The sequence below is a fragment of the Triticum aestivum genome, chromosome 7D (genome assembly GCF_018294505.1).
Source record: "Triticum aestivum cultivar Chinese Spring chromosome 7D, IWGSC CS RefSeq v2.1, whole genome shotgun sequence".
In the NCBI taxonomy this organism is placed as follows: domain Eukaryota; kingdom Viridiplantae; phylum Streptophyta; class Magnoliopsida; order Poales; family Poaceae; genus Triticum; species Triticum aestivum.
In genome coordinates this window covers 576027906-576048121 of record NC_057814.1, presented here as the reverse complement: position 1 = coordinate 576048121, position 20216 = coordinate 576027906, and the positions used below count along the sequence as shown (strand labels likewise).

General features: G+C 49.9%; 1 long non-coding RNA gene across 2 annotated transcripts; it reads right to left on the bottom strand.

Moving 5' to 3' along the window:
* Window positions 1–17223: 17223 nt before the first annotated feature.
* Window positions 17224–20010, bottom strand: LOC123166182 (uncharacterized). Of its 2 annotated transcripts, XR_006483390.1 has the most exons (6): window positions 19890–20010; window positions 19431–19550; window positions 18596–18664; window positions 18396–18495; window positions 17541–18144; window positions 17224–17461 (listed from the first exon to the last, which is right to left on the bottom strand). It is a non-coding gene; the product is annotated as an uncharacterized lncRNA (long non-coding RNA). The 2 variants fall into 2 exon arrangements; XR_006483389.1 differs by having other exon boundaries at window positions 17541–18495.
* Between the last annotated feature and the right edge of the window lie 206 nt (window positions 20011–20216).

Below are 20216 nucleotides of genomic sequence, written 5' to 3'. Positions count from 1 at the left end.
TTCAGATCTCTTTTAAGGTTTGACTGCCTGCTCGAGCCCAGGATTCTGACAAAAGTAACCTCCAGATAACAGATACCGAGTACGCTTTCTCATCTAAATTACGAGACCATCTATTATCTTCTAACTTTCATAAGAGTCACAAGACTATCTATTATCCTCTGAACTCTCACTATAATAGCTGAATCGCATGTACTTAGTGTATATAATCATGTCTCAGATTACCGACTATATAGTCATTATCCTCTGAACTCTCACTATATTAGCTGAATCGCATGTAACTTAGTGTATATAATCATGTCTCAGATTACCGACTACAGAGTCATTATCATAATTGTCGGCGACAAGTTATAACTAAAAGTAACTATATTTGTGATCTTTGAACTTCCAGTGTCTGTTTGCACCAACAGAATTGAGATTATGTTGATCTCTCGTGCACATGGTCATGTACTTAGTACACCAGTATAGTCCTCTCTCAAATTATAAAGTACTTTATTTCTTCACTGCACCAACATATCTCAAAAATTTATGGGCAAAAAACGCCACTGCCAGCCAGCCAACAGACACCGGAAGATCCAAATTGCACTTGTCAATAATGCTTCCAGTAGCACAAACAAGAAAAAGGCAAAAAGGTAAATAACCACATTATACTAAACTCCCTGTTCAAGATTCTATTTTTTAACGTACATATATATTAACACCTATCTTCATGATTTACAGTCCTGCAACTGACACAATCAAGACCTCTTCTTCAAAAAAGAAACTTCATCTCCCTGAGCAAAGATTGGCTCATCTACTTTGGGAGCTATTAAATAAATGGAGATGTTATGATTGTGACCACCCTTTTTGGATGTTTTACTTATGTCGTCTGCCTGCGACAACTATCACCGGGTTACGTGATAAGACTTTGTGTTTGCCAATTCCCGCTTATCTGTACTGTGTTTCCAGAGAACCATTGCTCCTGTCTGAACTGAATTATCCAAGACTTGCATCTCTACAATCACCCTTATTTATCCTCTAAAGTGATGTTTCTGTTCTTTGCTACATTATGATCCCGTGTCTCTATTTCTATTACTGTGGTAAATCTGGATAGTTGCCCTATTATCATCCTCTTTCTGTTTTTTACCGGTGAGCAGCAGCTACATCTTTTATCATAAAGGTCTCTTGTATTATACTTTTGCACTGTGCGCATCCTGCGTTTTCCTCTTCTCTATTTTCCTGTTTGACATGCTACAAAAATAATACCACCAAATAGTATTAATGGGAATTCTTTCTTGAATTTATGACAAGCTCATGTGGATAGTTATATAGGTGTATATTTCACATATATTATCCCATTCAGATTGATATTTTCCTACTCAGACTCATTTTACATAAAGAATGTCATGTTGAAGTGACTTCAGTAGTTGGCTGTAAAGATGAATGCTGGGTATATATGAAGCTCACTTGGTGCGTGGTACATATTAAGTTTTTTTCTTCTACTTAGATGAATGCTGGAATGTAATTCACTATGTGCGCACCCCTCAATGATTTTTTTTGCGGAAACTCACTGACTTATTTCGGTTGTACCAAAATTTGCAATGCCTTCTTTTGGTTATAGGAAATTCTGTAAAACTGTACCATACAACCTTCCAAATAGACGGGCGTGGCAACGCGTGCCTTCAATGATCTAGTGATATCTTGTAACGACCCTAGCCACAAATAACGTCCAGTTGCAAGAGTGATAATCGTGTAGGCTAAGTCCGCATATCACCTGCGACCAGTCCGATGCTCGGCGATGCTCTTGATTGCCGGTGCATGACGGGTTGCTGCAAGTCGGGAGATTGCAGCGAGCGATGCCTGTGCTCCATATCCACATGTGCCAAACTCGAGCGAGCCGTGGCAAGGGGAGATGTGACGGCGACTGTCGAGGCTGGAAACGACGAGCCGGTGGGGCGGTAGGCTGGCGGCAATGCGTCGAGTGCTGGGCAGCTCCGCTGGGAGCAGAACGAGGAGTAGATGCTCCACGGAATGAGAAACTTGAGGTGTTTTTGGTACGGTTGTGGAGGGGATGATGAAACAATCCAACGATCCAGACTCATTCGATTGTGCGGCTGGTGTAGTGACCAAACGGCGCGACCCGCCAGTCGACGGATGGGCACTGGCCAAAGCCTAATGAGACATTTTGAAACAAGACAAATTCTGAAAATAAACAAACGAGTAGCATGAATTTCAAATCAACCATGGACGATGGATCCATGCATGGGTAGAATTGCTTTTCTCTATGGATACAAACATTACTGCGTATATTGTATACAGTGTTTATCGAATCGGAAATGTGTGATACTTGTCATCGACAAAGGAAAAGTACTTTAGTTTATGATGGCCTAGGCTTAGGCTATTCGCTAACTCGGCCACTCCTGTTAGCATTAGCCAACGATGAAGCTATGAAATAATGCAAAGAAAAAAAACATCAGATTGATACCGCTGTAGCGGTGTGGCTACTCCACGGTGTTGCCAGCGGCCATGGCCTTGTTGAATCCCTTATGCGTCGCCATGGTCACAAACCCGAAACCTCGCGACCGCCCACGCTTGTCATACACGACTTTTGCTTGGGCCACCTTCCCGTGCTTGCTGAACATGTCTCGCATGCCGTTCGGGTTCCTCGCCGGCCCCGAGTCATCGACGCAGGAAAGACAGGTATCTGAGGATCGGGTAGGAACCACATGCACCTCGCGTCTTGCCATCCGGGCGGCAGCGTCTCCACCAACGAAGCGACACCGTCCTTGAAGCTGTACACGTACACACTGCATGGCTCTAGAAGACCGGAACGTCCGTCGTGGCCTGCCATGTTGTCGATGACAAAGTAGGCGGTGCCACCGCTCAACTCCCCGCCGAACCACACGGCATCCACAAGGAAGCTGCCCGGGAAACCCAAGAAGAGGACAGCGTCATGGAAGTCTAATTCGTCATCGCGCACCCACTCCACCACCCGCTCCTCCTCCCCCTCGCCGCCGTTCCGCAGACACAGCTGGTGCAGCGACACCGACAGGCCGATGCTGCTGTCCTCTTGAAGAACGCTGGCCAGGAGCAGGTCGCCTCCAGACTCAAAGAGGTAGCTGCACCGGCGTACCTTGTCGGGCTCATCCGGCAGCGCCGCTTGCACTTCATTGGTGATTACTGTGGTATAGAGGCTTGGAGAGATTTGATCCCAGCACGGCCAGAGGATGTGGCAGCTGGCCAAGCCCATGCACACTATGTAGCCGTAGTAATACGCGGCCGCGCAGCAGCGGTCACACGCAACCATTTGCCGTGGTCTGGGCGCCGGAAGGATGCCCGGAATCTGCTGCGTGGGTTACCCTCCTCTGGCCGGAAGTCATATAAAAGGACGGCGCCGTCATCGGAGAAGACGCGATGCCACTTGCGGTCCAGACGCTCGCGGGGGGAGGGCAGGGATTGGGCGGTCAGAGGGTTGACGAGTTGGTGCTGAGCTAGCAACCACGCGGCCGTGCCGTTGGTAAGGTCGACCCTCGTGTCCCGGACGCAGACGCCGGGCGCGCTGTAGCTTGTCGCTGGTCCTCTGAGTATGTATTTTATACTGCACGTGTATTGAAGTTATGGCTCATCTTCTAGTCTTGTATAGTTAAGGTAGATGTCTTTCTTTGTATTATATATGCGTGCACCAGTACCCCAAATCAATACATCGTATTGCAAACTATCTGTCTACATGGTATCATCCTCTCCGGTCTAACCCTAGGGTCAGCCGCCGTCACCGCCGCGCCTCCCTGCGCCGCCGCCGCTGCCGCCGCCGCACCCCACCTCCTCGCTTCCGCACCCCGCGCGCCTCGTGCCGCTTCTCCGCTAGCCAGCCGCGTTGACCGCCTAGCTAGCTAGCTAGACGATCGCATAGCTTGCTCTGCCTTTTTTCATCACGCGCCGCCGCCCTAGCTAGCTAGCTAGACGATCGCATAGCTTGCTCTACCTTTTTCCATCACGCGCCGCTGCTTCGCCAGCCGCCGCACCATCTCCCGCTGCAGCCGCGTCCCGCCGCTGCTGCTACCCCCTCTCCCAACCCTAACCCTAGCCGCTACACCGCACGTCGCCGCCATGTCATGGGCCTCCTCCCCCGGCTCCTCCACCACCCACTCGTCCAACCCGTTCGCTGGTCCCGAGCCCTCCGCCGCCGCCATTCGTGACCTCAATATTGAGACCCAGGTCCCCATCCGTCTCGACAGCTCCAGCACGTGTGGAAGACCTACTTCAACCTCGTCTTCTGCGAGTACTATCTCACCGAGCATATTGACGGTTCTGTGGACAGCGCGTACATGCGCGGCAACCCGGAGTGGTCCGCCATCGAGGCCACGATCATCCGTTGGTTCTCTCAGACGGTCTCGAAGGACATCTTCCACACAGTCCTCGCCGAGGACGACGACGCCTGCACCGTGTGGGCGAAGATCAACACGCTCTTCATCGACAAGAAACTCCAGCGCCTTGTTTTCTTGCAGCAGGAGTTCTTCGGCTGTCACCAGGACAACTCCACCATCGACGAGTACTGCATGAGGCTCAAGATGCTCGCCGACGAGCTTCGCGACATCGGCGCTAAGGTCTCTGACGACCTCATGCTGAGCACCCTCACCGCCGGACTTAATGAGGACTTCGGCAACGCGGCGTCCAACCTCACCCTGCTGCCGCAACCCACCTTCCAGCACGTCGTCGCGTACCTCAAACTTGAGGAGCATCGGATGACGAAGCTGAAGCAACGGGTCCAGCACACCGCTATCGCCGCCATTACCACCCGCAGCGGCCCTGCTCCTTCGTCCGCCCCCCGCCAGTCCGTGCCGCCAACACCCGCTGCCGCCCGCTCCGCCCGCGCCCCCAGCGCCTCCCCAGCAGCCGCAGCAGGCGCAGGGCGCAGGGGGGCGCCCCACTTCCAGCAGCCGCCTCCACCGTGGGCCGCCGGGCAGAACCCGTGGACGGGCGTCGTCCATGCCTATCACATGCCCGTCCCGCGGGCTCCTGCATCGGGTCTCCTTGGCTCCCGTCCAGTGGGCCACCAGGCGTTCGTCGCCGCCCCCTACCAGCCCTACGATGCCCCGCTCGCGCCGCCACCCCTCGGTGGTTATGGCGCGCCCGCCCAGGCGCCGCCCTATGGAGGCCAGCTGCCGCTGCCGGCACCTGCACCATGGGACCCTGCCCTCCTGGCCGCCCTGCACTCGGCGCCGTCGCCGAGCAACTATGGCGGTGGAGGCGACTAGTACATGGACTCGGGTGCTACTGCGCACATGACAGCCCATCCCGGTAATCTTTCCTCCTCCACTCCAGTTCACACTCCCACTCGCATCATCGTTGGCAACGGTTCCTCTTTACCTATCACCCATGTCGGTAGTACTAGTTTTCCTTCCAGTTCCACACCTATCACTATATGTAACGTTCTTGTTTCACCTGACTTAGTCACTAGGTTCATCTCTGTTCGTCGTCTTACTCGTGAGAATCCTCTTACTGTTGAATTTGACGGTGTTGGTTTTTCTGTGAAGGACGCCCGTACCCGGATGGTGCTTCACCGATGTGATAGCCCTGACGAGCTTTATCCCGTGCACGCCGGCGCCTCCACTTCCACACCCGTCGCTCTCTCCGCTGGCTTCGACCTTTGGCATGCTCGCTTGGGCCACCCCAACCCCGCTGTTCTGCCTCAGATCCTTAGGAGTTTTTCTTTTTCCTGTAATAAGCTCGACGAGCATACTTGTGAGGCTTGTCGTTTGGCCAAGCACGTGCGTCTTCCCTTTAGTGCATCTACTTCAGTTTCCACTTTTCCGTTTCAGTTGATTTATAGTGATGTTTGGACGTCTCCCGTTGCGAGTAACACGGGCTATCTATACTATTTGGTGATTTTAGATGATTATTCTCATTATGTGTGGACTTTTCCTCTTCGTCGTAAATCCGATGCTTTAGCCACACTCACCGCCTTTTATTCCTATGTCACCACTCAGTTCGGTCGCCCCATACATTCACTCCAAACTGATAACGGAAAAGAGTTTGACAATGTCGCTCTTCGCTCACTTCTCGCCTCTCATGGCACCACCTTCCGTCTGACTTGCCCCTACACTTCCCAGCAGAACGGCCGCGCCGAGCGCATTCTCCGCAGTCTTAATGACTGCGTTTGCACGTTGCTCTTTCATGCTAACGTACCCGCTCGGTTCTGGCCCGATGCTCTCGCCACCGCCTCTCTCTTAGTCAACATTCGTCTGTGTCGTCCCCGGTGGAACTACGCCCCTCATCACCTCCTTTTCGGTACACCAACGTCCTATGATGGTCTTCACATCTTTGGGTGTCTCTGTTATCCTAGCACCGCGTCCACCACGCCACACAAGCTTGCACCCCGCTCCGTCCCATGCATCTTCCTTGGCTACCCTCCAAACACCAAAGGTTACCGGTGCTATGATCCTGTCACTCATCGTGTGTACACCTCGAGGCACGTGTCCTTCGTCGAGACGGTATTCCCTTTTTTTCAGGTTCCTCCAGCTGCGACTCCTTCGGCTCTGGCCCCCGCGCCCCCTACCTGGTGCGATGCGCGGTGGCACCCCCCGGCAGCCCACCCCCCGGCCCGGCGCCTTCTGTCGCCCCCTCCCGGGTTCTCGACTCCCTCACCCGAGGTTGAGTCCGACCGGGCCCCCGGATCCCCGGCTCCCTCACCCGAGGTCGAGCCAGCAGGCACCCCACCCGCCACCCCGGCCGGCGCCACCACTCCTGCGACGGGCTCGACCTCGACCTCGTCCGCCGCCTCCTCCGCGGCTGGCTCGGCTGGCGTCGTCGCGGCACCTGACGCCGCGGGCCCCGCCCCTGACGCCGCAGCCCCCGCCGCCGCTGTGGACCCCGCTGCCGCGGCACCCGCCTCCCTCGCCGGCCCGGTCACCCGTGCCCGTGCAGGAGTGCATCGGCCGAGCACGCTCTACTCCTCCGACGAGTATGCGTGCGCTGCCTCGACATCGACGCCATCACCCATCCCCACCTCCGCTCGTGCCGCCCTTCAGGACCCCCATTGGCTGGCTGCGATGCAGGAGGAGTCCGACGCCCTACAGCGCAACCGCACGTGGCAGCTTGTTCCGCGACCCCTCCGTGCCAATATCATCTCTGGCAAGTGGGTGTTTCGCCACAAGACTCGCCCGGACGGTTCTCTCGAACGCTACAAGGCTCGATGGGTGGTTCGCGGTTTTCGGCAGCGCGCGGGCGTGAACTTCACCGACACCTTCGCCCCGGTTGTGAAACCGGGCATGATCCGCGCCGTCCTTCAGATGGCCGTCTCACGCGCCTGGCATGTGCATCAGTTGGACATTTCCAACGCCTTCTTGCACGGTCATCTCGCCGAGCAGGTGTTCTGTGAGCAGCCTAGTGGTTTCGTCGACCCCGAGCACCCCGACTTCGTGTGCTTGCTCTCCCGCTCTCTTTACGGGTTGAAGCAGGCGCCTCAGGCTTGGTACCAGCGTATTGCAGCCTTCCTGCAGTCTCTGGGCTTTCGGTCCACTCGCTCCGATGCCTCACTCTTTGTCTATCATCAGGGAGCTGACACTGCATATCTGCTGCTCTATGTCGACGACATCATCCTCACGGCGTCCGACCCCGATCTCCTTCAGCGGCTGACTGCTCGTCTTCGTGATGAGTTCGCCCTCAAGGACTTGGGGCCCCTGCACTACTTTCTCGGCATCGAGGTGATCCGCCGGGCTGACGGTTTCTTTCTGCATCAGCAGAAGTCTGCCCACGAGCTCCTTGAGCATGCCGGTATGCTTAACTGCAAGCCGGCGCCCACCCCCGTCGACACGAAGGTGAAGGTCTCTGCTCTGGAGGGGTCTCTCGCGTCCGATGGAGCGTTTTATCGCTCTATCATCGATGTTTTGCTGTACTTGACGCTGACTCGCCGGCCTGCAGTATGTTGTTCAGCAGGTGTGCCTCCATATGCACGCCCCGCGTGACTCTCACTGGTTTCTGGTGAAGCGTATTATCCATTACATATGCGGCACCATGTCCTTGGGACTCACCCTGACGGCCTCCGCCTCCACCGACCTTGTGGCCTACTCGGATGCCGACTGGGCTGGCTGCCCCGACATGTGACGCTCTATGTCAGGCTACTGCGTCTACCTTGGGCCCTCGTTGATCTCCTGATCATCGAAGCGGCAGCCCACGGTCTCCCGCTCCAGCCGAGGCAGAGTATCGCACCGTGGCTAATGCCGTGGCCGAATGCTCTTGGATACATCAGCTGCTCTAGGAGTTGCTTTGTGATGTTCACAAGGCCACTCTTGTCTATTGCAATAACGTCAGCGCGGTCTACCTCTCCGCCAACCCGGTGCACCATCGATGGACGAAGCATATTGAGCTCGATATTCACTTCGTGCGCGAGCAGGTTGCCCTTGGACGTGTTCGGGTTCTCCACGTGCCGACGACGCAACAGTTTGCTGATGTGATGACTAAGGGATTGCCTACTCCCGTCTTCGAGGAGTTTCGGTCCAGTCTCTGTGTCTCCGGCGACGCTTCGACTGCGGGGGGTATTGAGTATGTATTTTGTACTGCACATGTATTGGAGTTGTGGCCCACTTCCTAGTCTTGTATAGTTGAGGTAAAGGCCTTCCCTTGTATTATATATACGTGCACCAGCACCCCAAATCAATACATCATATTGCAAACTATCTGTCTACACTCTGTGGCGGAGTCGGCGGCGGCGGAGGGCAGGAGGCCCCTTTTATTTTCAGGGGTATTGCACCATGGACTGCAGACGTCGTAGAAGCGGACGGCGGCGTGGAGATGGCCGGAGATGTCGCCCACTGGCCGACCGAAGCAGCGGAGGGCGATGTTGGTGACGCCATGGTGGGTGCTCAATCGGTCGAGGTTGACGTGTCGATTGTATGAGTGCGTGGAACGCACCCGGCAATGTCCATGAAGGAGAAGAAAACCTTTGGCATCCGATCTGAGTTAAACAACTTATTCTGTTGTACGAGCGTGCGTGGGCTTGTGTTTGTAACAGACCGGCTTCTTGTAGATCAGGGAATATCTCCCGTGATCTCCCGCTCTGTAATCTCTCCTTTTCCTTCTTTCTTTTCGTATAAACATCGATTACAACAGACACAATACACACACACACTCACCCCAATAAATACATGCTCATGCAGCGCCTAATGAAGACTGGATCAGAGCTCCCAAGGCCTTACCCGGAGCAACAACATCCGCATCATCAGAGATCAATGAAAGTTGCCCAGCGGATACTGCCAATATAGCATAGAGAAAAGTTGATGGAAAAGATTTGGGAAGTGAGGGTAAGTAAAATGCGTGATATAATCTCAACCGACTGGGAACTGTACCTTCAAAAATTATCCTTTCATTGATTATTGTAAGCATCACAATAGCTTGTGTTTTCTGGAGATACTGGAGAAGTAATTCATATGAATACTGCAATGGGACACGAGGTAGAAACTGTAATTTTCTAGGAAAAACAACATCGCAGCAAACAAAAAAGGTGAGATCATGATGTATCATGCAACGAGTTGCCAATTAAACTAAGAATCACCACTTGGAATATGCTTCGCCAGCAACATCTGTGAAAAATTGATCTATATGTGGTTTGTGCCCCATATTTGACACTAGCATTCAGTATGTATTATACTATCATGAGGATGTATCATCTACTCTTATTTCCAACGAGTTGCCCATTAGGATTTAGGAAAAAAAAAGTAAGAACAGACCTAGATTGTGTTTGTTTCCCTTGGTCTTAACAACACTTACAAACTTAGTGGTGGAAAAAGGTACGCGAGAATAGACCATCTCAACTTCTAAAGCTACTGACACAACAACGCATATGCATTCAGCGGAGCATTTTATCTATGCGTGTTCATTCAACTCACAAAAGGTGACTTAACCATACCATCGTAGTTGCAACAAAGAGATGGAATGCAAATATAGAAGAACTTGTTGCAGTACTACCTCACATAATTTGATTCTGAATTTATTTTGCCTTAAAGATCGGGCCAGATCCATTTCCTGGAAATTATAGAATGCAGAACAATAAGTGCATGTTTTGTGACTCCCGATAACATAAGACCAAATAGACAAATGCAAATCTCCATTCACACTTGAAAATGGATCTAAGAGAGCTAAATGATGGACCTCCAAATGCAAAGGAGAAAGAGCGCCTTCCAGCTTTTGGAGATCCCTTGAATGCATCATTTCATGATCTTTCCGAAATTTAAGGAAAAATGACCGAGCTGCAGGATTCATATGTGGTGATATCAATGACAGAAATGCTCCAAATAAACTAAGTGGATGCATAAAATGCAAACAAAGTTTATCCAATAATGTACACAAACTACAAATGCCTTCCTTGCCCACAAAAAAAATTACCTTCTAGTGTATGTCCCTCTGACACTAGATCCATGAAGCAATGGATAAACACTGGATAAAGTACGCGGAGTAATTCATGCTACAATTAAAAAAATAACTCAGAGGCATGAAATATATAGCTGAATACAGGATGAAAAGGCCATTCCATGAAATGGGTACATCAAATTAGACCAAGAAGTCCATCCACCACAAGCAAATATCCCATTTCCAGTGAGTACAATCATGTAACAATTACTTCCTCTGTCCCAAATTATAAGACCTTTTTTGGTACTTCCTCTGTCCCAAATTATAAGACGTTTTTGGTAGGCTATTTAGCCTACCAAAAAAGGTCTTATAATTTGGGACGGAGGTAGTATGTGATTATGCTTACGTGAATGGTTTTTTTTCTTTCTAGAAGGAGCTCTGCAGTGTGAACACATGTCATAAAACACAAAGACCGTTTTTAACAAGAGAAACACGAAGATAACTCATGAGCAGCATGTTAGATTAAGGAACAGTGTGGATATAGCAGCTTCATGCCTCAAAATATCTGTGAATGCTGCAAAGCGAAGTGCATTCAAATGTACTAGAGCTGTAAACGTGAAGCACAATCCCCAGCTAATGAAACACACCTTGTATTGATCGAGAGAACTGTATGCCCATGTTCTTAATTTATTATAGCCATCATGGTATCTTGCTGGATCATTATCTGACCTGTCAACAAAGAGGAACATACAACGTTACATGACTGTAAATTTTTAGATTAACATGGATTTAGAGCACATTTGGTTCATGTTTGACATAATACTCTAGATTAGCCCCCCTCAAGTGTGTTCAAGGCTCCTCCCAAATCTTGTTTAAGGTTTGCCATTGCTCAAGTGAAAGTATCAATTTCATACACTCGACTCGACCAAGCTAAGCTAATTCAGAACACGGAGAGCTTAAACCTAGTGGAAACAGCTCAACCCGAGTCAGGTGAGTCAATCCTGGCCGTATACGAGCCAGACGGCCACGGAACCACCAATTCGGCACCATTCTACTAACAAATGCACGAAAACGAGGGGATTCGCGGCGGCGAGCGTGCCTGGAGAGCGAGACGTCGGAGAGGGAGGTGGTGGAGTGGCGGTTGCGCTCCTCCTGCAGCGCAAGCTCGGCGAGGCGGAAGCCCTTGCGGTGCAGGTACTGCTGCACCTTCCTCCCCATCTCCTCGTCCTCCATCGCTGGCTCGCCGGGGAGGAGGCGCCCTAGGGTTTAGGAGCGGGCCGGGTCCGCCGGAGGGCGGGAGGGGAAGACTCGGGCCTGTTTGGTGCTGCCCCCGCCCCGCTAAATCCTCAGATTCCGTTCGCCTCGATAGCTCGGCGGCTATGGAGGGCCACCTTGCCGGAGGGGGAGACGAGGCGCCCGCGCTGAGGAGGCCGACGGAGACGGAGGACGAGGACGCCGGGAGGGGCGGCAGCGCCGATAGCCTCACCGCCCGGAAAGAGTGCACGAGCAGCCGGCGTGGGGCACCCAACTGATTCGCGGAAATTCCCAACTGACGCCTCCATGCACATGCACGGTCATCGCCGATGAAAGGGATGCATGTATTGTTCCATTCGTGAGCATCTGCCTCGTGGTGGACACGATGCGCCCGAGTCTTTGCCTGCTGCTGAAGCAAGCTATCCGAGGACCGTACCTGAAGCGAGGGGTTCAGGTTCAGCAGATCCATCACCCTGGCTGCTGCTGCGGCCAAAACGTCCGCCAGCGGATCCTCATACGCTACTTCCAATAAACGTTAACCAGGTCAGGTTGCGGAATTCTGTATTGCAATTTGCAGGGGGGTGGGGATCCAACTAAAGCTTTCGTGCTACAGCCTCTGTTCGCCATGGCCGAAGAAGATTGCGGAACATGCTTGGGGATGTGATCAGTATTGAATTATTGATGTGGATGGGAAAGGGTATGCGTTTGGAGAATGCTTATGGGCTAGAATCTAATGGCCTGAAGGCCTGGGCCCACCTGGCAGTGACCCGGCCGGGTCAAAATGCAGCGGCGCGCGCCGGTGACCTCCAGAGACGACAACGTCTCACCGGAGCTCGCCGGGTTTCTCCTACGGGCGGCCAAATCGAGCATGGATCGACTGTTCAAAGGCGCACGACGAGGCACATCGTATGGCATCCTGGTGGTTCAGCAGAAAATAGTACGAGGCCTTACTATGGTCACTTTGGCTATGTATGTAGAAATGATTTTGTTTTTAATGAAAACAATTCTTCTCCGTTGCACGTTATTTTTTGTTGTACACACTGGCTTTGTATTACATGGTCTATGATACACCAGTCGGAGTACCAACCACTGTTAAAGATGGTGTGAATATGGTTGGAGCGAGTGACCAGGGTGATTTTTATCCAACATAGATGGTAACATAATCTTTGCCTTCTTCAACATAGGCATGGTGTCGGTCTATTACGACTTTTCAGTTACCAATATTCTTAGTCGCTTGATGCTATATTTTAAGTTTACCGTTTGTTGAGAAAATCTGCTCAATAATACTGATTTTCTTGAGTGGCATGCGCTGATATTATATTTTGTGTGTGTGTTTTGACCTGTACTTTCAGAAAGTGGCAGTGGCGCAGCACTATCGGTTGGTGTCACTCATCAGCATAGCACAACTGCTAGGGGACCGTTGGATGAAGAAGTTACATTCTTGAAAATAAACCGAGAGACATAAATCAGGTGTGGCAATCGTCTGTACTCTGCAGTCTTTACCAAGGTTATTATCTCTGTTTGTCTTTCACATGCGAACTACGTATTTGTCATGACATAGTTTGGTTACTTCGGTTACATAACACGGTTAGCGAGCTTGCGAATAACTAAGAGTGCTGATCTTTAATTGAGACCATGTGAAGCAATTGCTACATTAGATGAAATTAGAATATGCTAGTAATGTCTTGTTGCTGCTGCAGTTTACATGAATCTGTGCATTGATCCTGCACTATAACCCAATATGTTTCTGGAGATTGGGATTAGAAGAAAGCCTATGGCGATTAGTAAACAAAGAAGCCCTTAGTAGGATGGCGGCTTGGTGCCCGAGACGTTTCTCATGGGCAATCGGGCCATTCACTCATACCATGCATCGTTGACGATCCTTCGTAAATACTGTTCCCTCCAATACATATTAGTTACCGCTCAAACGGATGCATCTACACGTATTTGAGCGACAACTAATATTGATCGGAGGGAGTATGAATCTTTGAAATCCATATTAACAGCATGGTAGAATGCAATTGAGAAATATTTATACGCATATGAAAATATACTCGGCACAAAGAAGAACACTGAATTTACAACATCATTTTTTATTTTGCTTACAAGCTTGAATAGAATACAAGCATACATAGCCTCCACATATAGAGGACATAACATGACAATACACATGACAGCTAATCCACACATAGGAAAGTGAATGAAAGTACAAATTTACGAGATCATAACAGAGAAATGTGTAGATCAGAGTACAATATTTTGGACATGATAAATGATCGACAATTCGACACATTACTGACTAGCACATAGCAGTCAGGTTTCGTCGTCGCTCTCAGCAGATCCGTCAATCGTGTTATTGATGCGAAGTATGCTGGCATGTTCTATCAGGATCCAAACAATGGTTATGAGCTCACCGCCACTGCCAAGCTGCTTGGCATGGGAATCCCTGCTACACCGTTTGGATGCAAAGATAAGCAAACGGACCCATGCGTCAAAGATGAGACTCAACAGTTCCCTCAACTTGTTAGGTTCTTCAGATGGTTCCTTTCTCGTGCTCCACTTAGGAGACCACAGCTTCGGCATCAACTTCTTAAGTCTTTCAGATGACTGCTTCCCCATCTTAACCTTTTTGAGAATTCCGGTAATTTCCGTATCTGTTTCCCTATGCAGAAGTAGCAGCACCTTGGCATACTGAATGCCATCCAAAAGAAAAAGACTTTCTCCGGAATGACTCTGGCTGCTGCTGCTGCTGCTTTCACCGGCCCCCTTATACTTCTCCAGAAGGAAACTTGCAAGACGATGCTTCTCTGTGACGTAACCGCCTTCAGGCCGTTCAGGGCAATGTTTCTTACAATCTTCAGATTCCCATATTTCACCCAGAATTCCCCTCGTGTGTTCATAGTGGCTACGAAGCAAAAGGCCTGGCAGCATGGTTGCGCGTACAACCCAGAGGAACATCATGTAATCTGACAGCGCCTTGATCACTTTCTTATATTTTGGCAATGGATCGTCCTTACCGATGTGCTGCAGGAGAATATCTGTTGCGATGTGCCAGGTCAGAATGACCTCAGACAATTCTGGATCGAATCCCAGATGTTCGTCTAATGCCCTGTCCCTTCTGATGTTAGCTCCCTCCTTCCTTTCTGTCATGAGTGTCTCCGGCACTGGCACCGGGTAGCAGTGGAGAATCCAGGGAAGATAATCGGCGGGGTAAACGGGGTTGTAGTAGGCGTCGAAGCAAGGGAAACCGGTGTAACCGGGGTTGTAGTAGGCGTCGGGGCAAAGGTAACCGGGGTTGTAGTAGGCGTCGGGGGCGGGGCAAGGGTAACCGGGGTTGGGGCAGGGGTAGCAGGGGTGTTGGTGGTGGCAGTGGAACTGTGGTGCCATGGGCGGGGGGGAGGCTGGTTGCTGCCCCAGGGGCTCCTTTTTCTTCTTACCCTTGTTTTTTCCAAACGGTGACTCCAGCTTTTGGAATATCCGTTTGAACAACTTGTCCCTTTCAGGTTCTAGAATGTTGAGGCCCCTCAAGTAACAATATCGGTATTCCTTCCAATTCTCATCGGATGCAAGCTTTTTCACCACCAGTTCGCCTAATTTCCATGAAGTTGAATTCTCATCGGCTTCCCCAGTACAGTCGCGCAACAAGTTGAACTGACCGATGATGCCTGACCACCTCCTGTGGCTACCTGTCGGCCTGATATGAGGCCGGGACAAGGAGAGCCGGGATGGATCCAGATACAGAATGAAGCGACATATCTTGTACACCTTGAGCATGAGAAGAGGCTTTGTATCTTTCACGGCTTCATATGCCCAGCTGGAGCCTAGTGCTGTGAGCAGCCATCTCATATCCAGGAGGAAGGTGGTAACCAGCAAGATGTAAGTCATGATGATATCAAACCTGGACTGGCCATCTCTACCGTGCAAGGAAAACAGCACGAATGCAGTGGTGGTGCCAATCGGTGAAATGGAACGGATGAAGTAGCCCATCCATGTGTGGACCATCGTTGCCTTGGTATACATGATATCATACATGAGAGAGAGCTCCATCTCCACCACCTTGCTCAAATTGTTCCATTCTCCAGCGGATATCCCCTTCCAGGAAGATTCATCGCCATTTGGTTTCACTTCTGTCAGCATGAACGACTTATCAGTGAAGGCACCCTTGGTGATATGGAGGAGGGAGTGTGCAGATTCCAGAGCTTTCTTATTATCCAACTCCCCATGTACACTTGGGTAGACAGTAACTGGCTGCTGGCCCTCGACCTCCTCAATTGTGCTCCGAATTCTGTCCATTCTGCCTTTCTGTAGCGCCCTGACTCTCTCCCAGTATTTCCACAACCCCAAGACAAGCATAACCAAGAACGCTGGTAGCAACGAAGTGTCGCCTCCAATATGTGCGTATGCCCCATAGATGGAGGCCACCACATCTAGGATGGCACCCGCCGCTTCACGATTTGAGAGCTCATTGTCCTGCAAATATAATGCGCAGATGTTGTCTCCACGACCGAGGTTTAGCAGCAGAAATGGGGCCCAGAACGCGATGAGCTTCTGGTGCTCGCTTGACGTGCTGTCGAAGAAGAGGTTGCTGAGGGCATATGTCGAGGCCTTCTCGGCCAGCGGGAACATCACACACAGAAAGAACCACCGCACACCGGTGGCTTTATGCCGACGTACCCCAGCACATAGGATGACGATAAGATGCGTGGAGAAGCTCAAAACGACCAAGGCCCGTGAAAGCCATGCACTCGTCAAGCCCAGGACCTCCTGATGAATCCATCCAGCCATCGATAAGCCTCTGCCCTGAAATAAAGATGACAGTGCTATCGTATCACATACGCAATCATCTTGGTTCTTTGTTTCATCTAGTCCAGACTCCAGAGAGTTAACGTAGTACAATGTACGTACCGGCGTGCAGGTCGATCGATGGGCCGATGAAATATTTGGAGGCCTTCCCAACTTCTGACTGAGATTTGAGACAGTGCAGATCGATGCATCCAGAGAGAAATGATTGGTCTGGTGAGACTGACTATTGTCTGCAGATGGCATAGGGGGCAGATACTTGTTCGAACAACTCTGTCCTACCGTAAAATATGTGTTTTGAGTAACCACTATGCTACTACAATACATGTGCAAGCATGTGATGCGCTCACCTCGTATTCATTTCAGTCAGGCGCAACTTGCGTATTTCAGTCTGACTCCACATTAGATTCTCCGAATGGAATATGCAACTCAAACAAAGACACTACTGGACACGGTATAGAGACGGTGACAAGCAGCATCATTTTTCAATTCCATACTCCGGCCTCCGAACAATAAGATTAGGCAATAAACAAACTGGCTAAAGATTATCATAGGCTCCTAGCTGGTGGAACGATGTGCATCTCGTACCTAACTAGACCAGAAACGCGCCCTGGCGCGCGGTGCCGGTTCAAACGGTGTGACTAAGCGCGTGTGCCAGCCGGGCAAGTTTAGCATGTTCAGTTGCATCTGATGAATCAGAAATATTATCCTGACTAAAAACAGTAGGAGTTGAGCACAAAGCAAAAGCATGTAGCTTGATTAACAGAAGCAGGGCATATAGTTCAGTGCTATAGAGCAACAAAAGCAGACAAAGCGTTAGTGAGATGAATATTGAGCAAGCAAACCACATACAGGGCTAACAGAGACTGCCATTTTTTCATACTAAGCATCATTTTGATGCAACATAACATTCGGGAGTAGGTATTAGTACAAAAGGCTTAGGCATCAAGCAGAAGCAGTTTTGATGAAACATAATATCCAGAGGTAGGCACTGCTCCAAAACGTGAACCCAGTTCATTGAGTGGTAGCATCAATAGCGCCGAAGCAAGTTGTTCTTGGCACTGGCTGGTCATCGCTGGCGAATGAACTGTGTAGAGAAGGTTTCATTGTTTATTAGTAGAAACCAACTTGCATAATGACCAATAGGAATACACTGTAATACGTACCGGTGCGAATATCTCATGCTCTCGTGCTTGAGCCTGTCTTTTGGCCGTGCATAGTTTTTTCTCCAAATGGCAGCTTCTGTCCTTCAGATTATTCACCACCACTTCAATATTCACAAGGGTTTAATTGGTGGTTTTGTCTATTATAACACGAGTAGGTGGAAAGCCATGTTCGATAACGTAGTGAAGCTGATCCGAGAAGGCACACATGTATCTGAGCGCAATTAAGCTGCCTTTAGAAAGTTTGCCTATCGCCTCAAACGCCTCGTCAAGTCTAAGTCTCAAATAACCATTGTCTTGCTGCATCCTTTTAAACCATGCATAGTTTAGATCCATCACGACAGTGTTTGTAGCGTTTTCCATGTACCTGATGGCTGCCACAGCTGCAGAATCTTCTGCCACTTCCTGATTGGCAGAGCAAACACCAGTAATTGTCATCTGCGGCGGATTGATTCCATTAATCTATGTAGAGGTGTAGAAGAGCACCGTGACAATGACTGTCCTGTGAGTATTGCCTTCCACGGTAAATGGTGTCAGGTATGTTAAGCTGCTCTAACAGTAGATTAAGCATCATTCTGGCTGGCACCCTTACAGTGGCTGGACCGATCTGTATCATCTTTGAATGAGTAAGACATAAATTAAGTGTTTGGATTGATCTACCTCACTATATGCTTTGGAATCAGAGTAGTACGCCCAGAATAAGAATATAGGCACACATATGCAGATACAGTGTAGGTTTTTTATAACAAAGACAGTTTGGAACTATCTTATCTAATTGTTTAATTTATTTTTTTGGATGAACATGATATCTGCAGAGAGTGAAGCTACCGGCAAAGAGGGCGGTGAAGTCTGACTAACCTGGATATCTGGATGGATTATTTTGTTTACCGATGATGTAGATCCAAGCGAGGCTCGGTCGTAGACCTCATTCTCATCCATAGTGGCCGGCAAATCGTCTCTAGAAGAAACGTGTTGACATTCAAAGATCGTAGGTGAGAAAACTGAAAATAAAGTGAAGCTCCAAAGATCATAGGTGAGGAAAACTGAAAAGGAAGTACCTTTCCCGGTGAAGTTCTTGTTGCCCGAAGCTTCGTGCTAGAAGGCGCCTTCTCTTGCGCCGCCAGGTTCTGTTTTACACATAGTAGAAGGGAACCAGAAATATTAGGTCAGCCTTGCTCGTCCTTTATAAGGCATTGAACAAAGAAACAGGCTTTTCATTGTGTCTATCTGGGCCTAGATGGTTGCCTCAGGTTGAAAACAAAAGAAACACACTCCAGGCCTTCATATCAATACAGAGAATCTGAGCCCCGGTGCATCAATTATGTGCGTTTGGTGTCATCTAAAATAGAAGGCTCAGTAGCATGGTCATGTATTTGGATTTCTGGAGACAAATTTATCAAGAATCTGCTACAGATTATACAAATAATAACAGGATTAATTAGGTGAAATGTCAGTAGGCGTTCGATGTTTGTTATGACATCTGCATTCCAACCGATTGCTGAGGACTATAGCTGTTAGCTTGCACAGAACAGAGGAATGCAACTGTGAAAGGTGACTCAGTTGTCATTCAAGCAATGATCAATCATCCCTCCAAGTAACGTAGCTAGTATAATAAAGCAGAAGGGTTTTTCTTTTCACAAAGGCTAGGAGGATCGTAGACTACAGAAGCATAGTAATCAAAGAAATCGTAGGACATATGTTTTTACATGACCAACACAGAAGTTGAAATTAAAGCATTGATTGCATCTTAGAAAATAACTTAGATAGCCAGCCTGATGCACCATTATCTTTGTTTTAGTCAGACCCAAAAGGAGGCATCAACTGCATCTTAGATAGTTACTTAGATAGCCAGCTTGATGCGGCATCACATTTTAGCCAAATTAGGGAGCTCACGTTTCTAGCCAAGTTAAGGAGATCACTGGGGCATGGTGCTGCACTGCTGCTCAAGTGGTCGCCAAGGTGCATAGTCGAAGAAAGGACACGACCAAGCACATCCCATGTCTAGCACCAAACCTGTGCAACATCAAACAGTCAGACTGAAGACTTAGAACTCGACTTGCTATCATTTGTTCGAGCTAAATTTCAGAGAAAAATAAACACATTACCAAGTAAATAACAGAGCACAAAAATTACATATATTAATCTTCCTTTCCAATCTACACCATCATCAATTCGTCATACAAGCATCCACCCGCCGCTCATCACCCAAACACTAACAATATCCATTTAGCCTGAGAAGTATATCGTATAGAAGAGCTCACACACAAATCTACCCTATAGACGGGCGGGCAGCACAGTTCGGTGTCTTCCAGAAAATGCACATGAGAGAGAGAGAGAGAGAGAGGGGTGAACCTGGAGCAGCGGCTCAAGTAGCACCTGTGACGGGCGCTCCTCGCCTGCGCCTCAGCACCCGTCGCTCCTGGCTGGAGGCTGCGACCTGTCCATCTTCGGATGACGCGTTGGTGGTGGTTGGGGGGGGGGGGGGGGGGGGGGGGGGGCTCCGGCGAGGCGGCAGCGTGAGGTCAGCAACAACCGTGGAGGCCCACATCCTTCCTCCACCACCGCGCGGGGATGGATGGCCGCGTGCCTCCTGCGTCACCGGGATTGCGAAGGAAAGAGGAGCGCGTCAGTGGCAGCGGCAAGCTCGCTGACGGGAAGGAACGGAGCAGGAGAGGAGGA